This window comes from Pongo abelii, chromosome 2, assembly GCF_028885655.2.
Source record: "Pongo abelii isolate AG06213 chromosome 2, NHGRI_mPonAbe1-v2.0_pri, whole genome shotgun sequence".
NCBI lineage: Eukaryota > Metazoa > Chordata > Mammalia > Primates > Hominidae > Pongo > Pongo abelii.
Genome location: NC_085928.1, coordinates 125,275,887 through 125,299,307, shown reverse-complemented (window position 1 = coordinate 125,299,307; position 23,421 = coordinate 125,275,887). Strand labels below are relative to the sequence as shown.

Sequence of the window (23,421 nt, the reverse complement as noted above, 5' to 3'; positions counted from 1 at the left end):
TTGCAATAAGATACTACTATTTTCTTACAGAAAGAACTTGCAGACCTGATGTCTCCCTCCCATTTATGTAGACACATCATCAGGCAGTTTGCCTCAGTATTGATTTGAGAATTTGAAAGGAATCCTCTCTTGATTTTTTAAAATTTACAAGTTTTATTTAATTGAATCCTTTTGGAGAATTATCCTACCTTAGGAAAAACAGTGAAGACATAACAGCAGAATCAGTTTGGTGCTCCCTCTAGACAAGCAAAAAATAAAAGTGTATGGAAGATCTGACTCTCACTGTCTTCTCTTCCCCTCTTATTGCCCAGGTATATCTCTTAGCCATGGGTTCTCATTTTTCTTCTTTGCCATTAGTTTGGCTTTTTTTATTTTCTCTGTTAAAACATTCCACCCTTGAGATTGCTGTAATGGCGATCTCAACCTCTGATAAGACAAGTTTATAAACTTAACAAGGAAAAAATGGGGAAAAAAGTCACTCTTCTGCTGCAGAACTGCACTTGGCTTTATGTTTGCTGCCTATTCACTGGCATTAAGTACCTGAACAAATGTTTTGTCACAGAGAGTGAACTGTTGAGGGATGTTCACAATGTGTTGAACATCCTTAGGCATAATTTTTATGTGAACTGGGCATCCTTAAATACATTCTGACTCCATGATCAGATTACCAGGCAGTGCAGGTCCCACTCACTATCTTGATTCAGCATCTCCCATCTGGCCAAAGTTGAATTTTACATTGAGTTGGATGGTGATAAATATGCTGAGCAAAAGTATGTTCGTTGCTTCTAAAGTTCTCTGTGCTGATAAACACTGGCTGGGACTAGGGAAGTGGGCCCCAAATAAAACAATAGCAATAATCCCCAGACTGCTTGAGTAGTGGCAGTCTTTATTCTTGTTCACTAAATGCAAGTTGTAGTTTAGTTTTATTTCTCTCATAAGGCTCTGCTGTTTGAGGACTCAGCTTTGGGGCCGTTGAGTGCTTATTAGTGGTAGCTCCAGAATTGCTTCATAGAGGTAGAAATAGGGAATGGGGGGCTCCTCGTGGGTGGAAGGAAGAGTAAGGGACTGCTACTGAAAGTGGTCACTGTATTTAGATTTTATATTTGTTTGTGATGGCTTTGGTAGGGATTGATAGGCAGTGCATGTGCTGATGGAGATAAAAGAGGCTCTAAAAGACCCCTCCTACAAAACCCCTTGATACCACTCCTGTGAAAAAAATCAAGTTTTGATTTTTGTTTGCATGGCTGTTATCAAATTCCATTTTGAATGAGTAACAAAGCTATGGGAGACTTTTTAAACTCTTTTGAAAATGGAAGATTGTAGGAATCCCCCTTTCCCCATCTCTTCTGCCTATGTAGACATCTTGGGGGTTTCCAAATTCAAGATAAAATGTTATTGTTCTAAAATAAATAGATTTGGGAAATGTGGTTTTGACACTGTATTTGCCAAAAAAAGTTCTATTGCTACATATTTAAAGAGATATTTTAGTATTTTAAAAAGCTGCGTAGTCAAATAAGCTGGGAAGGCCCTGCCTATTAATGCATTTCATTAAATCTAAGATGCTTTTGATTATAATATAGACTGTTTTAATGTACTGCTAAGAAAAAAATACTGCCAATTAGACTCTGCTTCAACTATAAGAAGCATCTCCATATCAAAGTTTATTTGTAAAAAAAAATGAAAAGACATGCCTTTGAATTTATGAAATATACAACCTTTCTGAAGAGCCCCATGGTTGATTAGTATATCTTAGGTTCTGAGAAACACTGCAGTAAAAATATCTGTTAAGATTTCTTTAAACTAGCATTTCCCAAACCACCTGATTAGCCATTTGAGTTTCTATCACACCACTCTGTCTCAACATTTGTTAGAATTTCTTTGGCTCTTTCACTGCCAAGTTGCCTTATTGTGAGGAGGCATTGAAAATTGGTATTCACTCATAACTCACTGCCACGCCCAAGGAAGGCATTGCTGCTGGAAGTGTAGTGGACATTAACACTGCTTTACAAGAGGAGCTGAAGACCACCCTCATCCATGAGGGCTACCATGGGGAATTTGTAAAGTAGTCACAGTCTTAGACAAAAGCCACGCCCATCTCTGCATGTTTACATTCAACTGTAATGAGCTTTGTATGTCAAGTTGGTGGAGGCCCTTTGTGCTGAACACCAAATCAACCTAATTAAGACTGATGACACCAAGAGACTAGGAATCGACAGAGGGGGAAACCCCAAAAAAATGGTTGGTTGCAGTTGTGTAGTAGTTAAGGTCTATGGCAAAGAATCTCAGGCCAACCATGTCATTAAAGAGTGCTTCAAATGCCAGAAATGAACAAATAAAATGTTGGCTCAAAAAATTGGAAAATAACATGGAATATTATCCAATACAAGCATGGCAAAGGCAGGCTATCTGTAGAAATATTTGAAGAAATTCTGAGAAAGAAAAGAAATGAAAGACAAACTTGAAAAAAAAATAGATGGAGCAAGCCAGGTAGAACAACTGTTGAGAATCCAGAAAAAAAAAAAATCAAAGAAACTATTCTAAACAAGCCATCAAATTTGTGTGACAAACTGTGACTTCACTGAGAAGAGTTCAATTAGAAAAACAGTAGAAAGGAGATTAAGACTTTGATTGGTGAGAGTTTATGAAGACTGACACAATTTAAAAGGCTATTGTAGTTATTAATACACTCTTAGCTATAAGCTGAGAGTATTCCTAGAATGCTATTTAAATCTGACATCAGGCGACAACCAAAATTATATTTGTGTAAGTCATATGGGAAGGGTTAGGGAGGGAGAGATGTGGCTCATCCTTGGGAAAAAATGTTCATATCAACTTTGCAGTCTCTACTTTCTGATCTGTAAAGTAGGGATGAGCAAAATTGAACAAGATATTTAGTTTTACAAAAATAATCACGCATATTATATAAAAATATGATTGTTTTTGTAAAACTCAATACAGAAATAGAAATCGATGACATGAAACTCATTGACAATTAAATGAGTTGTATGAGATTGATTTTTAACATAATAGAGGAATTATAGCCATGATAAATAAAGTTAAATTAAGAAAACGTAGAGGCCTGGCATGGTGGCTCATGCCTGTAATCCCAGTACTTTGGGAGGCTGAGGAGGGTGGATCACTTGAGGTCAGGGGTTCAAGACCAACTTGGGCAATATGGTGAAACCCCATCTCTACTAAAAATACAAAACAACCAGGCATGGTGGCGCAAGCCTGTAGTCCCAGCTACTCGGGAGGCTGAGGCATGAGAATGGTTTGAACCCGGGAGGCAGAGGCTGCAGTGAGCCGAGATCACGCCACTGCACTGCAGCCTGGGTGACAGAGGGAGTCCCTGTCTAAAAAAGGAAAAGAAAACATAGAGAAAAATAAAAAGTTAGATCTATTGCCAAATATATATAAAACATATACAAACCAAATGAATATGTGTATGATACTACCTGAAATAATCTTATTTTTTGGTTACTTGTTTATTCCATCTCATCCACCTGGAAAATATCACTCATGAGAGTAGACTTTCTTTTTTTCATCACTGTATCCCAGCTCTTATGGTTAGTTCCTGGAATATAGGAGTCATTCAGTAAATATTTATAAAATAGTTGCAAAGTAAATTAATACATTAATGAAATATAATTTAATCCCCTCATTTACTACTTATTATAATTTGATACTGTGTCCTCCTTAAAGCTTTTAAACCTTTGCTTAGTAGATAATATTTTTCTCTGGAATTTTTTTAAATTGCAAATAACAAAATATTTTAAACTGCAAACCATGATTCCACAGTGGAGAGAAGGTTAAACACATAGACATACACACAGACACACACACACACGCATATAAATTGCCTTAATATGATTGGTCACAGTTATACATCTGTGATGGTAAGGATGACAGAAGAGAATCTCCTGCTATGTTGGGTCAGGTGAAAAGAGATCATGCCAGTCACTTCACTGCAGTTGCGTGTTGCCACATTACAAGATGGCATAGTGTCTACAGAAAAAAACAAGAAAAAAAAGAAGATTTATCTTCTCCCTGTTATAATTTTTCACCTAAAGGTCAGGGTCAGATTCACTCTGCTGAATTTTTTTCCTCCTTTTTGTGAAAAAGCCACTATTTCCAAAGATTGCTTTAACAATGAGTAAACTTTTGCTGGTTTATGTGTGAAAACTACACTGCAAAGGACCTTATAATGTGCTTAACTATTAGCAGAACATAACCTTTTCTATGACTTGTAATATAATATACTGTGTGGACTTATGACAGATATAGCCCATCTCTATTATAAGGTCCATTCTGTGACCCAGAGACTATTTTAGATTCTGAGAATTTAAAAAATGCATGGGACTACCCGCCAGGAACTCATGGTCCAGGATATGATACCAATATGCAAATAAATACAGCATAATGTATTAAAAGGAATGAGCCTTTTGAAATTTTTATAAATACAGTACAATGTTGCAGAATTAAAGAATTCTGGCAGAGATGGCTTAAGAGGTGTATATTCCAAATTGTATGCACACACACACACACACACAATTAATTAATTTTATAATTCAATGGAAAATCATCAGAAGGAGAAAATAAGGCCTAGTGGATGATGAACTACCCAGATGCCACTTAATAATATCATATTTAACAAAACCAGGCTTATGACATAGGACAAAAACTCTACTGATTCTATTAAAATGTAAGTCAGGTTATATGACTCCTGTGCCCCAAACTATCAGGGGAACCTGCCCCCAGTATTTCAACGTAGGTTCTTTTCTATTTTCCCTAAGTGTCGACCAGTCTGAGAAGAGAAAGAGTACAAAGAGAGAAATTTTACAGCTGGGCCTCCGGGGATGACATCATACATTGGCAGGTTCCGTGATGCCCCCTGAGCCGCAAAACCAGCAAGTTTTTATTAGGAATTTCAAAAGGGGAGGTGGGTAAGAACAGGGAGTAAGTCACAAAGATCACATACTTGGAAGTGCAATAAAAGATCACAAGGGCAGAGAGGCACAGCAAGATCACCAGGCCAGGGTGAAATTAGAATTACTGATGAGGTTCCATATCCCACTGGGCATGCATTGTCATTGATAAACATCTTAACAGGAAACGGGGTTCGAGAGTAGACAACTGGTCTGGCTAGAATTTGCCAGGCTGGAATTTCCTAATCCTAGCAAGCCTGAGGGCACTGCAGGAGAACAGGGTGTATTTCATCCCTTATCTTCAACCGCATAAGACAGACACTCTCAGAGCAGCCATTTAGAGACCTCCCCCTGGGAATGCATTCTTTTCCCAGGGTTATTTCTTGCTGGGAAAATAATTCAGCAATATTTCTCCTATTTGCTTTCTGCAAGAAGAGAAATATGACTCTGTTCTGCCCAGCCCCGCAGGCAGTCAGACTTTATGGTTATCTCCCTTGTTCCCTGAAAATCGCTGTTATCCTGTTCCTTTTCAGGGTGCCCAGATTTCATATTGTTCAAACACAAATGTTTTACAAACAATTTGTACAGATAATGCAATCATCACAGGGTCCTGAGGAGACATACATCCTCAGTTTACGAAGATGACAGGATTAAGAGATTAAAGTAAAGACAGGCATAGGAAATTATAAGAGTATTGATTGAGAAAGTGATAAATGTCCATGAAATCTTCACAATTTATATTGAGATTGCAGTAAAGACAGGCGTAAGAAATTATAAAAGTATTAATTTGGGGAACTAATAAATGTCCATGAAATCTTCACAATTTATGTTCTTTGCCACGGCTTCAGCCGGTCCCTCCTTTCTTGGTCCCTGACTTCCCACAACACCAAACCATTTAAAAATTCCCCTAAGTCCTCACAGTGGCCTCTAAGGCCCTCTGTGATCTTTCCAGGCACCCCCCTGTCCTTGATTGCCTCTCCTGTTACTTTTCTGGTTCAGACTGCTTCAGCCACAGTGGCCTCTTTGCTGGAACTCAAATTTGGCCTTGCTTCAACTCTTTTCCACTCTGCACTCCCCCTGTTGGGAATGCTCTTTCCTCACATAGCCACACCTCCTTCTGGACTTTGTTCAAAAGTTCAATCAAGTCTGCTCTGGCCACCCCACTTAAATTTACAAACTGCCTCTCTGGCCCATTTCAGCAATGCCACCTCCCAATCTCCCAGTATTACTCTGTTTAATTTTATGTATGCTGGGTTGGGGGGGTTAATCTGTAAAGAAGAATAATTCATGATTCTGTTCAAATCCTCATTACCACTTTCTAATCCGAATGTGAAAAGCATCAGGAGCCAGTTATCAAAGTATCCCTCTCTTCTACATTGCTAGTCATTTTCTACCACAAGTTTTTTCTAGCCACCATTGGAACTAACCTACAGCAAACTTCTGGAATTAGGTATTAGCTTGTCAACTGACAATACCCACATGGATGTGCATCTGAAATTTGTGTGTGAGTGTGTTTTATGTATGTATTTGTAAAACGGCGTGTAGGGTATGGGAAAAACACTGGGTCAGCGGTCATAAGAAATACTTAGGGTCAAATCCCCATCTGTAAAATGCGGGTAATTCCTGTTCTACCTAATGCACAGAATTCCCATTAGATAAAAATGAGTTAGTGTATGCCAAAATGCTCTTAATGCTGGAGAGTGCTATGACATTTTTCATCATTGTCATAAGAGCTACATTTAAGCAGATGCTTACATTTGATAACACCTTATATTTTTATAAAATGTCCCACTTTCAAAAGCAATAAGCAAGTAACCATTGTTTTCAAGTGAATCATTGTCTTAATTTTCTCAAAAATATTGTTGGCATTCTTGTAATGGTTAAAAACAAAGACATGTTTCAGGTATTAATGTTAAAATTTAGATTCAGAGAAGGTCAATGACTTATCTGTGGTCAAATTGCTACTAAGTAATAAAGGGTGCTGAGTATGTTTTCTGCTCCAACTTTGCTTCCCACATAAATAATGAAACACATAATAGGGTAAATATGGATGGAGGCTGGAATTATTGGAAATCAAAGTAAAGAAATATCAATGGACATTAAATCTAGGGAAGAAAGTTTGATGAGGATCAAGATATTTGCATAGTCTTGAGGCATCTCTTCATAAATTGCTTTTTAGTTTCAAGCTGAAAAATTGTGACTATACAATGGAAACGTTAGATAACAATTTGACCAGGTGATGAACATCATCAGTGAGGCGCAGGTGGATATCATGTGCCTATGGATATGATTCTCTGAGAAGGACATAATATAACTTATGTATGTTCCAGCCAGGGATCATGCATAATCTGAATTTGATCACAAGGAAACATTAGATAATTCAAAATAAAGAGCATTCTTAAATAAAACAAGCCTATATTCTTAAAAAATGTCAATATCACAAAAGACAAAAACCAAAGACATGTTCCAGGTTAAAGGGGACAAAAGAGATATAACAATTAAATGCACTATAACTGGATGCTGTGTGGCAAGATGGAAAATGCTATTATCATTATGGGGTTAAATGGCAAAATTGGAGTACTAATTCTAGATTATTGTATCAATGTTAGATTTACTGATATTGATAACTGTACTATAGTCAAATGAGTGAATATCCTTATTCCTGGAAAACTCATACTGAAGTTATTAGGGATAAAGAACCATGATTTACCAATTTCACTCTTGGGCGGTTCAGGAAAAAAATGTTTTTAGATAGTTAGATGGACAAATAAATCTAGATCTAGACAGAGCAGTACATTTTAAAGTAAACAGGACAAAATATAGTAGGTGAATCTAGGGAAAAGATATATTCTTGCATTTTCTTTGTACTATTTATGCAGCTTTTCTCTGTTTGAAATTATTTCCAAATAAAATACTTTTAAATATAATGAGGCACAGCAGTTGAGGCTTCTGTTTATTTGACTCATCTGAAAGAGTTTATTTTCTTTAGTAAATACCTAACTTACAATCAGGCACGGACGTTGTCTCTTGGGAAGGTAAGACGTTTCGTGCATAAAAATAGCAATACAGAGGTGTTTGATATGATAATATTTTACTGCATTTTCATTTATTATTATTTATTATTAATGAAATGCAGTTGTCTTTGTAGCCTGCTGAGTGTTTAATAATGAAATTGTACATCATTCATTTTCAAATGTCTGTGCCCCATATGTGTTAGGAACATGAATTCAATATGAACTTCAAATCATTTTATAAAGAGAGAACTACAGATAGAGTTAACCAACTGATGCTCTTTAAATGCATGTTTATATACAGAATTTCCAGGTTGACATGGCAGATTAGGAGTTTGTGTGTTATATGTAAAGTACCTATTCATTGAGCTTCTGGATATATGGTTTTAGATATCTACTTAATTCCTTATAGTATAGCATGCTTTAGGAACATGTTTCCTGTAGTCTATGATTGAATTTATTCAGTTTCAAAAACTGATTATATTCTTCCTTAAAATTCCAAGATTCTTTATGTAAATTCACATCAATTAGTTCTTAATTTATGATGATCCGATCCCCCAAATTGGCCTTGGTTTTAAATGCTTACTGTGTTGAATGGTCCCCCCAACTTTTACCATTCTACTCAGCATGTTCAATATAATACTTATCCTTGGCTAGTTTGGAATAAGGAAGTGAGACTAACTTTAACCCTAAAGAGAGGAACAGACCTCTAAGACAGCCATGTCCCAAAACTTTTCCCCCTCACATGTCCTTCTTCTCCCATCCTTTCCTATTATCCTCTTGTTCTTCAACTTGCTCTTCACCCCACCCCCTTACAGCTCTTCTGTTCTAAACTCCTCTCTATTTTATTTTGAGATGAGATGTTTCTATGTCACTCAGGCTGGATTCGAACTCCTGGGCTCAAGCAATCCACCTGCCTCAGCCTCCTGAGCAGCTAGAACTATAGATGCATGTCACTGTGCCTGGCTACATTTCTCTATTTTAGCCACAAGTGAGCTGTAGACAGGTGATTCCATAACCATAGAGTCTTGATCTCCTATTAGTGACAGAATAAATAAAAGATGCTTCCATGATGAGCAAATATTCAAACTATGATAAGGAAGAATACAAAAGAGATTATTTGTAAATCTCCCTATGGCCTTTGGGAAATTATACACATAGCTACTGTCAGTGCTGTTAGTGAATCTGCAGGATCTAGAACCCAGATTCCTTCTTTACAACTTAGTGGCTATATGAGCATCATAAATCAACCTCTTTGAGTCACAGACTCCTCATCCATCAAATAGAGGTAATGATGAGATGAATTCAGAGGACACTTGAGAGGTGTGAAATACTGTCTAAGATGCTATTTATATTGTCATTGTGGCCAGCAGTGTTATTTCTTTAATTTAACTTTTAGGATAGTTTACCTCTTCAACACCAAGACAGTCTTTACAGAACCTTTTTGACTAGGGAGCAGGATGGATACAATTTGTGTGAAGGAGCTTATGTACAAGTGAGGCAAATTCCTCTCCCTTTTTCTCTCTGGTCATCAGGAAGGTCTCAAGGACCAGTGTCTCCTCAATTGCACATCCTAGAATCATGTGCCAGCTATTGGAGTAAATAAAATAATCTTTTAACTGATAAACAGATCTTGGTTTGGCAAAAGTCAGATTTTTGTGTGTGTGATTTGAAAACTCTTCTGAATTAGAGATGAAAAGATCTTTCTCAGATCTTCCCTTTGGCAGAGTTCCAGCTAGAACACATGGTCATTGACCACCATAACTGTTGGTGACCAGGATGTCTAGAAGTGCTGCCAAGATGGCTATGCAGTGAAATAGTGTTCTTAGTGCTTACAAGATCCTTGTCATGTGCTGCAAGTGCCAAGTGATGCAAAAAATGTTTACATGCCATGAATAAAACTAAAAGTGCGAACCTCAACCAGCCTATTTTTATAGTGGATCTACACACGAGGACACTTACAAAGGAGATAATGTAATTTAGCTCTGGGAACTCAGCTTTAAGAGGACGATTGGTTTTGTTTTTATGTGTTTTTGTTTTTGTTTTTTTAGAATTTTCTGCTGTACATCTGGGAAATGCTTATTGTGAGTGTGAATCACTTAGTAGCTCTCCTCAGCGTTTCCATTTTGATATTCCCAGGCTGCCAGTGCTAAGCAGTGTTTCTGGCTGAAGCTATGAAAAATCATTTTTTCCTATCAAGCCTTTTCTCTACTTTAGCCCTGCCTCGTTTCCCTTTCTTGCCTCTAAAAGTTTTAACTTCCTTTCGTAAATTGCAGGGCATAATGACTTCAAATAAATAAAGTCCAAGTCTCAAACAGCTATGGCCCCACGTGTGTGTGTATATATATATAAGCAAATATGCATACGTCCACACATCTATATATGTTTTCAATCCACGGGCTTATATCAGTAATAGTTTGGTGGCAAAGTACCTGAATTTCAAGGTGGATTTCAAAACTCTATTTCTTCCATTTGTTGGCTTAGGTACAATGTAATTGAGCATTGTGATTAACAAATACAGACTCTTGGCTATAAGCAAGAGCAAATCTATCTATTAAGAGCTTGAAAAAATTGAGGTTTATTTGCCTTTTATAAAAGAAGGCTGACACAAATACTCTAGGAACGAATTGCTACTGAAAAGTTGCAAACATCCATGGCACTTCGGCTTTGGCCTCATGGTCTCAAAATAGCTGCCAAACTTCCAGCATCATGGCCTGATTACATCAATGTCCTGAATTTTGCCCATGTTAAAGTCTTCAATAAAGCCAAAGGGGAACAAAAGCCAAATATATTTGCCCACTGAATCTATTACCTTGATTAGAAAAGTAAGATTTTTTTAACCCAATAATATCTGCTTAGCCAATATTCAATTATGCCTTGTTGGCTAGAAGTGTCATAAGGCCACTCCTAGCTAAAGCACTGATAGGCAGGTAGAGAAATAATATGAAGGACAATGGCTAAATCAGCTAAAACTAATTGTATTTGTCACAGATCCCAAGAGAATTATAGAAAACTGCATTTTTTTGTTTTGCTTTATTTTAGAATGGTCAAGGAAAAAAAACTGTAGGGATCAAATTCTATACCTGTACCAGGTTGCTGAATTCAGGTTTCAAAGATATGGAGCAAAAGTATGGTAAAGATGTTGTAGATGCAGAAGCAGAAAGATTGGCACACCCAAGCAGAATATTTGGCTAGAGCAGTAATAAATTTTTTAAATGTCTACTTTCCAGCCCTTCTGGGGAAAAAAAGCTTGATAAACCTATTGATAAAATTAAATGATGTCTGTATTTCATTCTGAGATGAAGAGTTAAATTCAAGGCATATTTATGGGCCGCTTACTGAGTTCAAAAGCACTGTGCTGACACCACAGACATTCTGACACATGGTACAATATGATGAACCTTGAGGATGTTATGCTAAGTGAAATAGGCCAGGCACAAAAGGACAATTACTGTACAATTCCACTTACATGAGATGCCTAGAGTAGTCAAATTCATAGAGACAAAAAGTAGAAAAGCAGTTAGTTACCGGAGGCTGGAAGGAGGGAGAAATGGGTATAATTTAATGAGTAAAGAGTTGCAACTCAGGAGGACTAAAAGTTCTGGAGATGGATGGTGGTAGTGATTGCGAAACTATGTGAATGTACTTAATGCCACTGAATTATTCATGTATTAATGGCTGACATGGTATATTTTATGTTTATTCTACCACAATAAAAAACAAAGACAAGCAGAACGAAAGCGAGGCAGCTGCCATCCAATGGGAAAAGGACCTACTTATTCTTAAACCAGGTGGCATAATGAATAGGTGAAAATGGAAGTTGGAAATGACTGTGGGGATCAACAGGTTGAAAGGATCATATTTGGTTAGCCAAATGGATCTTGATAGATGTTTTCAAGTTTTACAGGTGAAATGATTGGGGCGATGATGAGAAATATCAGGAACTCCATGACACTTCTAAGGGAGAATAAGTCCACTGCTTTGCCTGAGTATGTAGGATAGACTGTAAACAGGAGATTTGTGGACTGGAAAGTTGAGTTTGGAGAATAAAAGAATATTGAGGTAAAAATGTAATTCATTGCAAAGTTGGAAACCATGGAAGGTTTTAGGATAAGATCTTGATATAATCAATATTGCTGTGAACTTAATTAGTGAAGCAGTGCAAATAATGTGTGAGAGGGAGAGCAAGATACAATAACAGCTCTTGATTTTAACTGCTGGTGTCATATGGGATAAGATGAAGCAAAATTCAATATTGATTGAGGCTTCAATCCAGTTCGCTAGGAGTGGTCCCATTTTCTCCCAACAGGCACACCTATTAAAAAGAAAGAGTTTCCAGAATTTTCCCTCATTTATTGTCAAAATATCTCACATTAATATTATTTAAAATTTTGTGTTTTATGTTGGTACAAAATATGTTTCAGTAAGATATCATCAAATCATTAATACAGTGAAGTTATAAACTGTTACGTTTACCTCTACAAAAGAAACTTGAAATCTAACTAGGCTGTCCCACGTTTACAGTCTCTGCATTTACTGCCTAACATTTCTCAGAAGGATGAAGAGTTTCAGGACAATATATACCTCTTCATCATGAGAAGACATTTAATGCCCTCACTGGTGCAGAGCTACAGGAAGAGATGTTGCTTCTGCTGACTACTGCTTTCTTAAACTTAGGGCATGTTTTAAGAAGAAAAGTTATAGCTAGACTAGGTTGGCTTTTCATTTAAACAGTGCTAGTCACTTTGGTGTCATAAAGGAGCATAGGCATATAGAATGACATAGGTGGGAACTTCTGAATGAAGATGAGGGATTGGAATCTGCCTTCTTTTCAAATACTGCTTATAAGTAAAACCAAACTTAATTTAATTTTATTTAAACTTTGTGACACAGGGAAGTTCCCTTTGCAGAAAAACTTTAGTGCTTAGGTTTTTATCATTTTCAGTGTTCAGACAGCTGCTACGATTCTTTACTATCTTGTAGTCATGGCTATGATGATTAATTTTTTAAAACTTGAAAAGGGGGAATTGCCTCAAATTAGAGAAAGACAGCTTTGAACAAGTTGCCCAAGAGTAAAGCATTTTACACGTCAAGAACGTTAGTGAAGCTGCCTATACTGTAATTTAGATAACAGCACAGATACCGAGCTGGTGTGTGTTAGTTGTTGAGACATGTGGGTGATTGCCATTTTCAGTGTTCTTTATTTTATGCCACAGTGTTGACTTTTTACATTGACGGTGATGAAAAAAAGCCCTTGGTAGTATATTGAAGACTAGGCTTGTGGATATATGCCTGAAAAAGTAGTAAATGCTGTGGCCTTCAAATTGTAAGAGGCTCCTATGTAGGAAACATTATTCTAATAAAGTAAAAGCTTATCTGGAGTATCTTTAATCAGGAATTCAAGGTAGTACTGAAGACTCCAACAAAACCATGATATTAAGCCAAATGCACAAACAGCTCAACTGCCCACTTTAGAAATCAGTCCATATATTTTAAGGGATTGTGTCTTATCTGTTTTTGTATTCCCTGCAGATTTTGTGTGCAATAAACATTTCTTGAATGAACAGATTAAGCAGTGATGTAGGTTTTTACAACACCAGAAATCAAAAATGTGAGTAAAATTATCTAGTAGTTATGAAATGTACTTTGACTTCCTTTATTTTCTAATAATGATGGCAATGAGTTAGCTGTATCAATCTTTACAGAGATATCTTAGAAATATTTCCCCATTTGTTTAAGACATATACTTGATTAGAAGTATAACTGGTCAAAGAGCTGATGATTTTGAAGACCTCTTCTGTGTAGTTGGTCTTGACTCCAAAATGTAGCATTTGATTGATATAGAACTAGTATTAAATTTTACATTTTTCAAGGGGAGGAATGATGTTCTGTACAATGTTTTCATTCTGTGGCACAGAACTTTACATCATATAATATTGAAGCTGGATTGATAGAGAAGAATTCAAATTGAGGGCTAGGATGATAAACTGGAGTTATTAACAAAATAACTCAGCAGTTCTAAACAATAAGAGACAAAAAGCACAGTGATCATATACAATAGTTATCTTCTGTTTATACTTTACTTACTGAGCACTTAACTTGTATAAGGTCCTGCAGCAACTGAAAAAAAAAAAAAAGTATAAGAAGATCATAGAATGATTTAAGGTAAAACATTACATGGGAGGTGGGGCTGAGCTGCTGGTTATAAATGAATCAGATAAGATCTGTTCTCAAGCCAAATAAAAGAGTAACAATGTTAGAAATAAAAAACAAACATAAAAAAGTATTCATCTTCTACTTTCCTGTAGTTCATTAAGAATTGAATATATATTGAATATGTTTTCTTATCTTAGCAGGAAAATTCTTGACCACACCTAAGCTAAGTTTCAGGTGGAGAAGTCAAAAGGAAAAAAACTGTATGTAATATAGATGGATGTATTTCTTGGTTTCATTTAAGGTGCTTGTTTAGATCAAACGTGAGAAGCACCTTATGTCACTTTAAGTTGAGATGTGGCTGTAGGATGCAATATGGTGGAGTGTACAAACGAGATTTGGCTCTAGGAAGAGTTAGAGCCACTTGCATAGCTAACTTTGCCATCTTTCTATCAACCAGGGAAGATGAGCTGGGGAAAAGCCAATCTAGAACATGTAAGAACAGCATCTCCAACTTTAGGCCCAATCATAAGGCAGATCAGACTGGAAGAAGCAATGGGATTTCTAAAAGGACATTCCAGGGCTGTTGAACTGTTGGAATCTCTGGAAAGATGATAGTGAAGTAGATGGAACAATAAATTGCAATTAAAGTTGGAGAAAAAAAACAATAATTTTTCCTTCTTTTCTTTTCTGTCATTATTAAAAAGTGATTGCAGACTTGAAATTAAAGATTTCTATTAATAAAAAAGAAATTCCTTGCTCCTGCTTCTAATCTTTGAAAATAATAAAGGAGCCAACATATTTTTAAAAGTATAAAAATCCATCCCCAACACAGACAGTGCTATGTAGTTCTGAAACTGCCCAGTGATTTCTTTCTTCTCCCATATGAAACTTTTGATAATAGAAATACGCATAACTTTATGTTTTGATATCAACATTCTTCTCAAGTGGATTATGTAGTATCATCATAGATTGGATGAGAACGTGAATATTCTGTAGAGACGCCAGTATCCTGGGCCCAAGAGGGCTGATGTCCAGCAGTGCTCCTCAGACTATCGAAGATGAAAATTGAATTTTCATTTTCAACCTCTTGCAGGCTAAAATGAAATCAGACACTTGGATGACATTATGATATCAAACCAGCATAAAAGTTTTTAAGTCCTTATTCTCAATTACTGTAATTGATCTTATTGCAGACTGGTCACAGTTTTGAGTGGCATCAATCCATGAATCACACTGAGATCACTGATTTGGGGTTCTGGCTCTGCTATTTGTTTTTGGGACAGTGGTTTACCCTTCTTTTCCCCATTTATAAAATGAAGTGAGAACATATTAAATGATTGCTGAAATCCAGTGATTCTGTTTTTATTTTGATGCTATTTTCTTTTTGCTGGTTAAGAGACATATGTTATAGGTACAGCTTACTATCTAAATGCTCTTTGTTAGGTCCAACTTATATGAATGAGTGAAGAGCATGTTTTAGCTGAGAGTTTATAGGCTATATTTCTGTTGCATTTTCACTTAATTGCAACACTGTTTTCAGAGTAGTGAGCTCTTTTGTTTCCATCAGCTACTTTGAAGAAAAATATTACTTCCTGGGTAGCTCTGGATTCTCCAGTGAAACCCCTTACCACCATGCCCTAGGTAGGATAATGATGATGAGTTAGCAGGTCGGTCTTGAGTGATAAATCTTCAATTTGCCTTATTAACAGAGATATGAGTGTTGGGTTACAAATAGGTCAGTTCTGAAGATGGCAAAGTACCTGCAAACTGAATACATTGGTTTCCTCTTCTCTCCCAATACCGCTGGTGAAAAAGTACATACCAAAAATATAGCAACAAATATGTGACTATAAAAATTGACAAATAATATAGTCTTGCATAGGAATTTAACTGTGGAAAGATTATAAAGCCACACTGCTCTTTAACCCTTTCTGAATTATAATGAATGGTAATAAAACTAGGAATGGAAGAAAACATTTATCTAGAGTTAAAAGCTGCAATAACCATGGATAAATGATTGTGCTTAGTCACTTCTTGCCTAGGGTTTATGTTTTAGAATGTGTTTTACATCTAGGACCCAAACCCAAGTTTTCATAGATTTTAAAATGTTCTTCTCAAAAGAGAGTTAGATATTAATGGGAAGGTCAGGTGTTGTTCATGAATAAGTTATCTGGAAACTTTTATGTTCTCTCTGAGAATCCAAGAGAATCAAAACTTTCTCTGAGAAAACAGATCCTGCATATAGTTTAACCATGTTTATGCTTTTGAATGCTAACATCCAGACTTTGTCTATAATCCTGTGCCCTTGCTAAAAAAATTCACAGACAATTTATTTGCCAGGTCGTACTTTTAAGAATTCTTTATTTTGTGTGCCTCTGAGAAGAGAAAATGTTTTTCCACCACTACTTCTGAATTCATAAATATTCTTGCCCATATATTATAGTTTTTGTGGCAAATCAGGTTACATTATTTTCATAGTGGATATCATTGATTGTTGGCATACTGTCATGCCGTTTGCCACATACGTGGCTGTAATGTGTCTTTGGTAAGGTGGGAAGAAAAGAATACGTACTAAGGTGAATGGGTCACACACATACACTTACGAACTTGCTTAACTGCATCTTGCTCCCTCAATCTGTAAATTTTATGGCTATTGTTAAGCTACCTGCTTCATTTCTCACCTAAAACATGGAGGAAAATTCAACCATTTTATCTACATTTGCAGTTATTTTAAGGTGAACTTAGTGACCTAGGGATTGATTTAGAAAATGTATTTGGTTGTTTTGGTTGTATGATTTGCCACTATCTGGGAAAGGTGGAGAGGCTATGCAACTTTTGAATGTATTTGCTATCTCTTAAGAGGTGTATTGGATTGGATAGATTGAAACAGTACTTGAATGTCCTCACAAAAGTTCCAACTGAACCCACACATGATTTTTCCCCTGCTGCATATCCTAATTGTTACATTTTAAAGAACTAACATAATTTCTGGAGTGTCTTCCAGAGAGATGCAAATAAAAACCCAGACTATGTTTAACAAACCTTAAAGTTATACTGTCAGTCATTGTGATGTTTGCCTAGAGGCAAATTAAAGTAGGTATCTTAGTGCAGTTCTGAAGGAGACATTCATTCAGCATCGAGATCTGCTCTTGATGTGTTAAACGGTTGTGGCTCACAGTTATGCTGTCTCCAAATTCATTCTGTTGAGACTGACCTTAAGATAATGTAAAAAAGCAATTAGTTTTAAACAGTAGGAGTGCCAACAGTGTGAAAGAAACAAATTACACGGTGGGGTGATATTTTTAGTGATTTTTAAGGAGATTATTAAAAATGAAATCTGTACTAAAAGCTATGACTGTAGCTTTTAGTCACAAAAACTGACACAGAGCAATTCATTTATTTCAAACTGCTGCAACTCCCTAAATGACAATCCAAGCCCCTTTCTATGTCTGGCTGAAAGGTGGTCTGGCTCATTAAACCACATCACAACTCCCCTGAATAATCAAGCCAAACAGTTTTTACACATGATTTGTTAAGTTCTACTCCTTTGCCTTGTCATTCAATATTTGAGCAAATATTTATAGCACACATATCATGAGCCAAGACTGGGCTTGATGTTGAAACTGTTTTTTGTAACCCTAAGCTAAACCCTGAACTGTGTTAAAAAATACAGGTTTATATGCACATACACATACACAAACATATATTTATAGTTTAATAATTTTTTTCATTAAACTAATTTTTTAGTTTTTGTTGACTACTTTCAATTAGAAATACCAAAATATTATTCTACTCCTTTGAAATTGTTAAGTAGTAAAACAATATTTAAAATAGGCAGAATTTTTAAATTTGAAAATCAGATTTGTTGTCTGCATCACAGTCACTTACCTATATCCAGGTTTCTTTTGCCAAGGAAGAAATGACCTTAACCTTGTGAGTTAGATTACTATTTTTAAGCTCATATTCATGAAACTTAGATGCATGCTGATCTTCTTATAGATGGGTCTTCAGGTTGAAGTTCTGACTTGATGCAGAAGCTATGCAATACATTTTGCAGAATCAATGTACATTCCAGTGCAGTTCAGTGATAAACTTAAAAACAAGAACAATACAAATGATAACAATGACCAACAATCACTGCACACTTGCTCACTGCCAGGGACTGTTCTAAAGTGGTTTAACATCTGCTCAGTTCACTCGATTATCACAACTGCCTAAGAAGGTTGATACTAGCCTTATTCTCAGTTTTCAGACATGGAAACTGAGGCACAGAGAAGTTAAATAACTTCTCCCAAAGTCACCTGACTAGTGACTGAGGTGTATGTAGATGACCTTGGCAGTCAGTTTGAGAGTCCCAATTTCTTACCACTGCATTCTGTGACCGAACATTAAGGGTGATCTTTCTTATCAATCTACTCATGACAATTTGGTTAAAATATACATAGTCAAAAATCTTAGTCAAGGCAGCTACATTATGCTTATAATTTGATTTAAATATGCATATTATATAATAAATGCAATGTGATTAAATTATGTAGAGTCAAATAATCTTAATATAGAAAGCTGTTTTCAGGGCCCAACCATTTAGCCAGGTACTTAAATGTTTCTATATCTTTCTCCCTCTTCCCTCTAACAGATGATTGAGTTAGGCTTGAGCATTGCACTTGCTTCTGTGGCTGAAATGGCACATATTTCTGCCCTGTTAGCACAGTCTATTTTACAGTCAATGCAAATGATTATCCCCAAAGCTTGTCTGAATAAATCAATGTCATGAAGTTATGCTGTTGTAATATTTTTGTGCATAAATATTCTAACTTGACTAATAATAGAATTCACACTATTAATGAAAATAAAATTAGTGAATAAATATTAATATCCTTAAGAGACATCATGGAACTCAGAAGAGAGCAGTCCTAATTTACTCAATTTTCAAAGTCCTTAGAAATTAGGAAAATTGGTCAGGCGCGGTGGCTCACGCCTGTTAATCCCAGCACTTTGGGAGGCCAAGGTGGGTGGATCACGAGATCGGGAGATCGAGACCATCCTGGCTAACACAGTGAAACCCCGTCTCTACTAAAAATACAAAAAATTAGCTGGACGTGGTGGCAGGCGCCTGTAGTCCCAGCTACTTGGGAGGCTGAGGCAGGGGAATGGCGTGAACCCAGGAGGCAGAGCTTGCAGTGAGCCAAGAGTGTGCCACTGCACTCCAGCCTGAGTGACAAAGCAAGACTCCGTCTCAAAAAAAAAAAAAAAAAGTAGGAAAATTATGTAAATAAAATGTTTCTGTTTAATGTGCTTCAGAATCACAGATCTCTTTTGACTTAAGTTTTTGATTAAGCACTTAATCTGTCTGTGCCTCAATTTCCGCATCTGTGAAATGTTTGGAACAGTGTATGACATACCATAAGCACTATAAAAGTGATGGTTTAGGAAAAAAAATCTCTAAGGGTCAAGAAAATATATGACCTATTCTTTGTACTTAATTGTTGCAGAATAGACATTTGATAATGGTCTTTAAATTACCCTGTACTTTTAGGGGGTTTATATGCCATAGGCACAGACTTCTGACTCTCTAATGTCATTATGATACACTTTTTTAATATATATTTTCTTTCTAAATCATAAAATGAGTTTACAGAAGCAGACCCCAGCTTTTTTGAGAAGTACCCACACTGTTATATTGTGTAATCACTGTACCAAATAATATTTTTCATCAGAATATGTACAATACAGAGTTGAAGAATCTATATCAAAATGATCAGCTGTGATCAGTCTGAGCTAGAGGGCTTTTGCACAAAGCACGTTTTGTTATCTGGTGAATTTATATTAGACCATGGTTGCCAACTTAAAATTCCTTTCTTTTAAGGATGCAATGTTGCATAATTAGTCTGCTATTGTAGTCAGGATGCTTGCACCCTTTATTTTACTCATGGTATAGAATGCAATAGACTATCAGAGTTGAAAGGAACCTCTGAGACCATCTAATTCAACTTGCTCATAATATAGATGAGAAAACAGCCTTTGTCAGTTTTAATGTCACACAGCAAGTTAGCTGTCCATTAGAATCTCAGAAATAAGTTTCATTTTAGAAAATCTCAGTTATTTTCTGTATAACAAACAGAAATAGATAACAAAGTAGCTAAAACCAATAACAATTTATTTTTTCTAATGATTCTTTTCATTGACATAGCAGGCCTCTGCTCCACATGGTACCAATAGGGGTTACTCCAGTCACTGAAGAGTTTGGCTAGGACACCTCAGTTGGGGCACCTCAGTACTTCTCTACCTGGACTCTTTTTTTCATATATTATCTCATTCTCCAGAGTCTCTCCATGTGGCCTCCCTCTGTAGCAGGATATTCTGGGCCTGAAATGACATAAGTTTCAGCCCTAACGCAACACAGTCTTCCTTGCAGTAAGTACAAATTATTGTCCCCGAAGCTTGTCTGAGTAAATCGACATCAGGAAATGATGTTGTTGGGATTATTTCCTCACAGCATAGTGGATGGATTCCAAAAGGCTGAGTAGTTGGGTTCTAAACTACTTAGTTATTCTCTCGGGAGCATCCCAAGATAATAAGCTCCGATGTGTGGGAGTGCTTATCTAACCAATGCTTATATCATACTTGTGACTATCTTTTGGTTGCAGCAAATCTATGGCTAAACCCAGAGCTAATGTGAGAGTACACTGGACTGGGGTGTGAATTATGGAAGATGTGGTTCATTTGAAGCATCAATGTGCCTGCCTACCAAAATGGTGGAGAATTTATGTGGTCAAGGTCAAGGAGCAAGTTGCAGTATGTAACACATAATGTAACACTACTTAAATTAATTGATTATTTTTTTCATTACTTCAGTATACTGTGCACTGTTATGGGTCTGTTATTGGATTGTGGTAAAGTTGGAACTTTCTAGAATTTGATGAGCCCTGGGAATGGTCACATTGGTTTTGGCTGCCACCGTTTCTTTCTTTCAGGTAGTGAGATTGTACTAGAGCCAGGCAGCTGTCAACATTTCAACATTCAAATTTTTGACCATAAGACTAGAAAAGATCCAACATATTTAATAAAAAATGAAGGCATGGGAATACTATTTTGGATATGTTTCACTAATAAAAAGAGCAAGACTTCAGTATTAGCCTTTTATTGGAATGTAAATTATTCTGACTTGAACCCACCTGCAGCCTGCAACTTAGAAGGAAAAAAAAAAAAGTGCCACCACTGAACTGCTGGCCTTCTAACAAATATCACCTATTAGCATTCACAATGAAGGCAAGCATGAATCAGCCATGAAAGTATGCCCTGTATAAGGTTTCTTTTAGCTTCTCTCAAGTCTTGACACACACCTGTGTCACTGACAGCTAGAGTGCAAATTGCCTAAAAGCTCCATTAGGCTAGTCTAGGCAAGGGAAGCCCATCTGTTCATTCTGTGACACTTTCCCTCCTAAATCCTCATGTGGGAATATGTCCTTGAGACACGCAGATGGATGAATTTGCGCCAGTGTCTGGTACCACCAACCTTAGGGGAAGTTGTCACTTCTACTTGTTTTATTGCCTTTAATATTTGATGTGCTCTTCCTTCAGATGCCAAAGAATAAAATTTTAAATCTAAAACTTCAAAGAGTGGTGAAGGTTTTTAAATTCTCAATAGAAAGTACATATTACTTTTTAAGCACAAGAAAATGGAACATGATGAGCCCTCTGTTTAAAAATTATGGTATTCACTGGATGTTTTTCAGAGCTGTGTGTGTGGTCTAGCGTTGACAGGAGAGAACATACAATTTCAAATTAGCTAGTGCTTGTCAGCTGTTGCTGATAGCTGTTGGAAGGTTTTGGGAAAGACAGGGGCACGGTGATATTTTAGCAAGCTTGCCTATTAAGGACATTTGCTGGAAATGACTTCATGATTCCTATCCCTTTCTTCTTTAAAAAAAAAAAAAAAAGCAACACAACTACATGTAAGCAATTGGAAAAGGAAATTCAACCACTTTTTTCTGGTGGTTTTTTGAGTGGACTCAAGTCTCTTGCCCATCTCAGATTGAAATCCCCAGAGAAAAGTTAGAAGTGACAACAACAGAATCAGAAGAGCAGCTATCCCTTTGATACCTGATATCTGTTCATCACAAACAGGCTTCTTTCATTTTGTTAATCTGTCCTAGCAGAAAGATCTACTCATATTTCATTCTAAATGAAGGTAAGGTGGCATAAAAGTAATGGTAATCTCACCTCCTGGGTAAAGAAAACATTACAAATCAGAAAATCGTTTTTAGAAACATACAATAACTTGTAATCTGGAACCAGAAAGATAGATATTTCCTCTTTTGACAAATCCTCATTCTATAGCAAACAATGTATAAAGACATCTGACATGTTTAAGACAGGACAGAAATGATGCTTTTGATCATTTTGGCACTAAAATGATTCATGATTTTATCAGATTAGTGCCTGTTTTCCATTTTTCAGGAAATGGTCCAAAAGACATACTGTTTTTATTGACAGGACTTCCAAACTAGTTATTATTTGCTAATAATGTTGTGTTAAAAATCTGAGCAGAGTGTCTTGCCAGAGAGAGAGAGAGTGAAACTTTTATGCCCAACGGTGTTTGGATGAGCAAGATAATTACACCCTTGTCCATAGCAGATGCTCTGTTCTTCGCTTTGGCAGTTTCCCTGTTCAGTGTGCAAATAATTTTCTCTACTAAAGTTGGTAGCTATTTGCTACAAATATATTTCTTTTCCAGAAAAGAATGGATCTTTTCCATCACCACTCACAAATAGCAACTGAATTGACTGGAGTTTTTGTTGTTTCAAACACATACACAAAACTGATGTGAAGCAGAAAGAAACTCATATGAATGCCCTATGTCTGTCAAACGATGTGAATAAAATAAGTTATTTACTAAAATAGTTGAAAAACTACATTGTAACAATGATTTGAACTTATTTAAATAAAGACTTTTGAAAAAGTCAATGTTGATAGTCAAATATTTTTAAAATTCAAATGTGCATTTAGTTAGTTTATAATAGAAAAGACACTTATTTACATGTGTTGCAAATACCTTATGAGCTCTCTTAGCCCCTCTATTTCTGTAACAGGCAAAATTCACTTTGTACATATATAGTGAGACCAAAAATAAGGAGCTTATATTCCTCACAGTTTTGACAGTCATGTATGACTATGCTTGAAATGGGTGGGTGTATTCTCTCTGGCCAATGATGAACAAATACATTTCCATAAGCCACTATGCTTGCTTTTTGGGTAGCCCAGATGCTGTGGTTGCATCTGTAAGTAAGTAGTATGCTGGCAAGTGTTTTGGCAGAGAACTGCAGAAG

General features: G+C 36.3%; 1 protein-coding gene and 1 pseudogene across 18 annotated transcripts in view; both read left to right on the top strand.

Annotated features, from left to right (window-relative positions):
• The window catches only part of RBMS3 (RNA binding motif single stranded interacting protein 3), an 861,233-nt gene that overhangs the window by 206,104 nt on the left and 631,708 nt on the right, over nt 1–23,421 (top strand).
• On the top strand, nt 1,028–17,782 carry LOC112132596 (small ribosomal subunit protein eS12-like; annotated as a pseudogene).